Genomic DNA, 7,599 nt, shown 5'->3' on the forward strand with positions numbered 1-7,599 from the left:
AATTATTCATTTGTTTACTATAATCTAGTGGGACCTAAATGGAGTAAAACCCTTGTAGTTTAAGAATGATTTCCCCAGTGTTCTAATTCATTGTTTTTTTGCTTTAGCAGATTTATTACTCTTTAAAAGATATCTGTTCTGAACAGAAGCATCTCTCATCAAGAAAGTAAGTTTATCTGGGTAAAATGAGCCAATCATACTGCTTCCAAGAACCATAAACTGGAAGGTTCTGTACACCTGCTGGGTTTCCCTTGAAATGCTTTCAGCATTTGTTTTAGGCCCCTTGAAGGTAATTATCAGAAGAAATAGCTCAGCTCCATGCACATCACATTAAAATCACCAGGATGACAATGTAAGGGACAGAAATATGCCAATCAATGTTGATGTACTTGAATTGAGACATTTGACAGCACGTCATCATACAGATTCTAGGATCTGTCACTTGAAGCCTTGCAACACCACACATGACATGAAATTAGCTACTTAGTTACTGCATTATGTGCAACAAAAACAAACATTAAATTATTCTTATTCAAATATGACTGCACGCCCCGCCCCGACGACATTTCAGGGCGCCTGACAGCTGAGTGGACAGTGCTTCAGATTCGTAGTCCTGAGGTTCCGGGTTCAATCCCCGGTGGAGGCAGAGACAAATGGGCAAAAAGTTTCGTTCACCCATGATGCCCCTGTTCACCTACCAGTAAGTAGGTACCTGGGAGAAACTGCTGCTACGGGCTGCTTCCTGGGAGGGTGGGTGGGGGGGAATCAAAAAGGAGGACTGGGCTGCGGGTACGCTAAACCCCGAAATCACCTCGAGATAACCTCAAGATATGCACCCAATTGATATCATGATGTGACATTGCAGACAGACATAAACAATTTGTAATAGTAGTATTGTGGACATTAACAAGTCCTGGTGCCAGTAATGCAGCTGCAACTCTATATCCAAAAAGGCATCAGTAATAGGCCAAATTGGGATGAAAAGGGGCAATGATTTTGAAAAAAAGAGGACAGCACACGATCATTTGTTCTATAACTGTGTAGACAAAACTTGTTAGGCCAATGTGGTCAAAATCATGTCACTTACCTTTTGAATTAGGTGTCTTGATAAGTTTTGCAGATCATAAGGCACAATAACATGGTTGAAGATGTGATGACCAAACCACACATCAGAAGATGAAGAAAGGATAACGTTTCGGTTCGTCTTGGACCATTATCAAGTCGTATTTATATTAACAAATTTTCAAAACTAAACTAACGTGGGGAGGGTGATGGTAGATTATCAAAGGAACAGCAGACAAGTTTAAAAGTAAAACTTGTATGTATAGGGAGATCAAGTGGTGGAGTCTAAAAATTGAATCATCGTGGGACTTTTTGAACACGGAATTTGGAGAGATGAGAACCGATAGCCAAAAATTACAGAGCTCAGCAGTTAATGAACTCATAAAGAGCCAAATCAGGAATAAATTTACCAGCAATCTATCAAATCTTCCAAATGCAAGGAAAAGGGGTATTGACATTAATACAGGCAATGAAAGATCTACATCGATACTGTAGCAGTACTTCCTTCCTGAGCACTGAGAGTGAACAGCGTGTGTGTGTAGTCAGAATCCCACTACGAAAAATAATTTTCAGTGTAGTGGGGGACAAAGCAGAGGCCAGTAACAAGGTCATGTGAAAGTAATAATGGCCTTTGAATGGACAAGCAAGCAGCTAATTTAATAGTGGCTAATACCATGTACTGTACTATACTAAGTTTCAAGTCGGTCATGTCAAACTGCCACCTAAGAAAAAAGAAATAAGATTATAGAACAAGCCAATGGCGAGATGGTTGATTTTTATGGAGGATGTTATAGTCACACCATTAATTAAAAAAGTATTCAATATGCAGAGAAAGATCACTTCAAGAAGCACGTTCAATAGTCTACAAAAGTTTGTTCCCCAGTACAATGCTGTACTGTGTTTAAAATTGACAAGGACAACCAAAAAACGATAGGTTCTGAATGAGTGCCATGGGTATTGGTAATGGTACTGCACCATACAAAATGTCTGCAATTAAAATCGTCTAAAAGTAATAAAGGTACATATAAAAGTTTTCAAATATGCTTAAAGCCACCAAGGAAACTGTATAATATGACAGGAGAAAAAGTGAATTTATATTGTAATACTATAATTTATCAAGAAAAATACAAATGGCAGTTCAATTGTACTGTATTCAGTTCAATATACAGTACATGGGTTTCAGTACTTGCGCCAGTAATGTTCATCGTCTACTAAAACTATCTATTGGAAGGAATACAGAATTATATGACCATATTTGCAGATGATGCTAAGATACTGGGGAAGATAGAAGATGCAGACAATTGTCATGCCCTCCAAATTGATCTAGATAAAAAAAAAGGGCTTGAAGTGACAAGTGGCAAATGGAATTCAATGTGAATAAATGCCATGTTATGGAATGTGAAATCAGAGAAAATAAACCACACACACCTTACAAATTATGTGGAAAGGAATTACAGAACTCTAAAGAATGAAACTTAGGGGTGGTTTTGGATAGTAAGCTGTCACCAGAGGAACACAAAGAACATTGTGAGAGGAGTGTATGCGTTACTTTCCAAATTTAGAAATGCTTTTAATTATATGGATGGTGAAATACTAAAGGAACTATTCATGACTTTTGTGAGACCAAAATTGGAATATGCAGCAGTTGTATGGTGCCCAAATCTCAAGATGCACATAAATAAACTGGAAAAGGTGCAAGAGCATGCTACAAAATGGCTTCTGGAACTGAAAAACAAGAGTTATGACGAGAGACTAGAGGCGTTAAACATGCCAAACTAGAAGCTAGAAGAAAAAGAGGTGATATAATCACCACTTACAAAATACCAACAGGAACTGACCAAATTGACAAAGAGGAATTCCTTAAACCAACAACTTCAACTTCACAAGAGGACACACATTCAAGCTAAAGAAAGATCCCCAAAAATTTTGAAAGTTTTCTTTTGCAAACAGAATGGTAGAAGGTTGGAACAAAGTGAGGTGGTGGTGGGAGGCCAAAACCATCAGTACTGTAATGTAATTTCAAAGTGTTATACAACAAAGAGTGGTGGGAAGACAGGACACCACGAGCATAGCTCTCATCCTGTAAGCACACTTAGGTAATTACTACTACCCTTCAGATCGTAACAGTACTCCAGCCATCACCCATGTCATACCAAGACACCAGTCATGAGGCTGTGGCATCACATTATGCAGTCTGCCATATTTATGTCCTAGCCAGATGATATATTTATAAGAAAACCAAGAGAGGTATAGTCATACATAAAACAATTTTAATGCAGCAACACCTGACAAAAATGTTACAGGCACCATACAAAAGGAAGAGCAAAAACAAATACATGGTGATTATTTTTTATTGGTTATTTGTAATTTTCATTAAAAACAATTGAAAAATAAACTGAACAATACCATATAATATTTTTGTAAAGATGGATGGATTGAAGTCCTGAAAAAATTATCCTAAGTTTGATCACTTATTGTGTACATTACTACATCATATGAAACAAGTGCATACAAACATTCACATCTATTGTACTTGGGTCATTTTCTTCTTTCAATCCTAAAGTGTACAAAATTGCACCACATTTTTAATTCATTGTTAAAAATAACAAGATTAATGCACTTACAATTCAGTGACTCCTTTTAAACAATATCAACTCAAATCTTCAAGTGCCACAACAAGTCTTGGGCCTTCAAAAAATATTCACACATCTGGCTGCTGTATGGTGAAGCACATTATAACGCTGCCCGAAACGCTTTGCGTAATAGTGGCTTTAGGCATTGTATGTACTAGCTCTATCTATAAAGCCAACAAACTTTGTAAAATCTCTTTATGTATGTACCTTTACCTAAATAAAAATTATTATTATTATTATTATTATTATTATTATTATTATTATAATTACTATAGCATTTTTTCCATGAATATTTTATTCTCAATTTTTCTGCATAGCACTGTATATATATATATATAGTTTTTTTTATATTTCTAAATTTCCTCTTGTATCCTTATTTCTAGTTTTAACTCAATGTATACCAGTGTGATATCCAGCACTTATTATACAGATTCCTATCCTTAAAAAATGGAACACTATATGAAAAATTATCACATGGTGTTAGACAAAAAGTTATAAAAGCTGCTAATTGCCATTAGGCTTCTAATAAAAATTAGGAATATGATGGCTCAAAAGAAAAATAGCACATACAAAAAACATTCATAAAACATAAAACAATGTTTTAACAAACATCTTTGTTAAAACATTGATCTTCAGAAAAATTGCAGATAATTCAAACATCTTTAAATAACATGTATAGTAAATGTGAATTATTTACCAATTGTATTTTAATAATGACTTAAAAGTAATCTGGCCTAATAGTGCACAAAGTGCTAACAACAAAGTGGAGAGCATGTGTGCCATAAGACGATGCTTTGTAAGCCCTTACATGCAAGATGTCATCTTTAATAATAATATAATCTTTACTTGGTGTTTCTCTACATATAGTATATTCTGAAATATAAACTGGTTACGTAATTAAGGCCGGAGACCTATCAAATGCCAGGAGCATTAAACCGGCAATCCACCCTCAAGTTTAAACTGAATATATGAATATACATAACAATCCCAAATGAACTATAGGATTAAACTCTCAGAAACTACACATCTCTCTCTATATACCCCATTCTTAAATATAAATTTCATGAGCTAAGATATAGCAAAGGTTTCAGAAAAAGTAATAATTGTACATACAGTAATTAAAAATCTCAACATCTCATTGAATCAACATCAGTTTAATAAATATTGTCAGTTTATTACAGTAAATACCCAATGAACTGTTAATGGAGATTCCATGGCAAGTATCATAACTGGACTGCAGTACTATTTTGGAAAGTGTTATTCAGACTATCACTACAATGTTCTTTCAATGACAACTGATTCCTTATCTTCTCAATTCTTTTTCTTCACTAGTACAGTACATTCTATATCTCTTGGCACTTCAGTCTACATAGTGGGCAAAAATGTTTTCATCTCAGTCTCACTAAAAGTAATTAATTATCAATATAAAGCCCTAAAATCAATGTGGCTATGTAACACTGTTTATGATGAACATCTAATACCGTAGTAGATATTATGCAGGATGTCAATGAAAGAGAAGAAACACACAAGACTGTCAAAGGAGGGAGGGACTCCATGAATCCAAGAAAACAACTTTCTCCCAGGCACATGAAACCCAGGGTTCACATTAAAATAAAATTAAATATACAACTTCTTCACCGAGTTGTACATCTTAATAAAATTGTATTTTATCAAGTAGTGATACTAAATATAAATGCAATAAAGAAACAATACTATTTCACTAATAAGTAATAAGAAAATGAAATAAACATCCTACTTCCAAGTAATCTAGCTCTACTGATGTAGAAGTGGTGTCCCATTTAGTTGTTGCATCACTCACCAAGCGGACAGACATCACGTGACTCCTTTACCATCATTGTAGCGAGCTAATAATTGATATTTTTCGTTTGCTTATCTTACGAACCAATTTTCATAAAGCTTAGTAGGTGTTTGCAGTGATTATGAAGATATTTTCTGAGCTATATAATTTTTATGTACTGTATTATTCATAAGGGAATACAAATTAATAAAAGATTATGTTTAATTTTCTGTTCCTTTATTGTGCTTTAGCCAAGTAAAACAATTTTGAGATTGGGCACTGTAATGTAATGGGAAACTTGACAAAAATTATGGCCGATTGATCCGATATAAAAAACAAAAACTTCAGAATTACTATTTACTCTTTTGCTTATGTTAAAAAGTGCTATTTTAAATTGTGTGGCTGTAATAAAAATATCTACACTATCAACAGGGTAGAACCACCGTAAAGTAAATTCCATCTTTAAATTTTACATTCAATCTTAAATGACTTACAATAATCACTTCTAGAATATTCTTTAATTTTACCACTAGTGTTTTTTATTTAAAAAGGTTCTTCCAATACTTATAAAGATAAAATAATGTTCCCCAAAATTTTGATTGGCACGAGAGAATTTTGAATCTATGATTTGGCGATTTTTGGCACGCACACTTAAAAAGGTTGCCTATCCCTGGCCTTGGGGGTATCCAGCCCATTTCTTTGCCTCCCCCCCCCACATACGTTCTTACATATGGTTGCTGGCGCAATGATCAATTTACCATGCACATTATTACCCAACTATTGACCAAGTGCCTCATAAGATAAAGCATTAGAATTTTGAATGGTTTGAAATGTTCTCTATAAACCTAATACTTGAAGTATACTAAAAGGTGCCAGATGAAGGGAGTCGACAGCCTTCAAGGAGATAGAGAGAAATAATGATAATGTCTAAGCACTGTTTCAACAACTTTAAACACTTGAACCCTTTGTCAGTGTAAGGAGACCAGACAACTGTTCAACATGTGGACATTAGGCTAAATATATATTTTGTCAAAATACATGGATGGAGTTTACAGTGACCTTGATAAAATACTGTGATATGAATATATTGGACAGTTTCAATTTTTAACCAAACTATCTGAAAAAAACGGGATTTTTTTTTAAGTTGCATATTCAGAAATATTTAGTTTTTACAAGATGCTTCACATTTATGGCTTCAGTGAAGGCATGTACTGTATAACATTAGCTTTATGCACAATTTAAACAGTACTGTAATCAAAGTAAACATTTTAAGACCTTGCATTCTATAATAATATTGGGAGATGAATACTTATAATCATTAGTGTGTGTGTGTGTGTGTGTGTGTGTGTGTGTGTGTGTGTGTGTGTGTGTGTGTGTGTGTGTGTATGTATGTATGTATGTATGTGTATATATATATATATATATATATATATATATATATATATATATATATATATATATATATATATATATATATATTATTAAATATGACCGAAAAAGTAAGATTAATAATTCTAACACGAATTTTCTCAATCTTTCGTACATTACGCTTCACTGTTGGAGGTAAATCAAAAATCACTTCTCCAAAATTCATTTTTATTTCTAGTCTGACGCGACACGGGCGCGTTTCGTAAAACTTATTACATTTTCAAAGACTTCACAAATACACAACTGATTAGAACGTATCTCTGATTTTATATCTACATTTGAGAGAGGTGGGAAGGGTGATGTGGCATTAACACAAGACAGAACAGGAGGGGATATAAATAGGGTATTAAAAGTATCAACACAAGACAGAACAGAAACAATGGGTATTGAATAGAAGTGTTTGTAGAAAGCCTATTGGTCCATATTTCTTGATGCTTCTATATTGGAGCGGAGTCTTGAGGTGGGTAGAATATAGTTGTGCAATAATTGGCTGTTGATTGCTGGTGTTGACTTCTTGATGTGTAGTGCCTCGCAAACGTCAAGCCGCCTGCTATCGCTGTATCTATCGATGATTTCTGTGTTGTTTACTAGGATTTCTCTGGCGATGGTTTGGTTATGGGAAGAGATTACCATCGCCAGAGAAATCCTAGTAAACAACACAGAAATCATCGATAGATA

Source organism: Procambarus clarkii, chromosome 10 (assembly GCF_040958095.1).
Source record: "Procambarus clarkii isolate CNS0578487 chromosome 10, FALCON_Pclarkii_2.0, whole genome shotgun sequence".
In the NCBI taxonomy this organism is placed as follows: domain Eukaryota; kingdom Metazoa; phylum Arthropoda; class Malacostraca; order Decapoda; family Cambaridae; genus Procambarus; species Procambarus clarkii.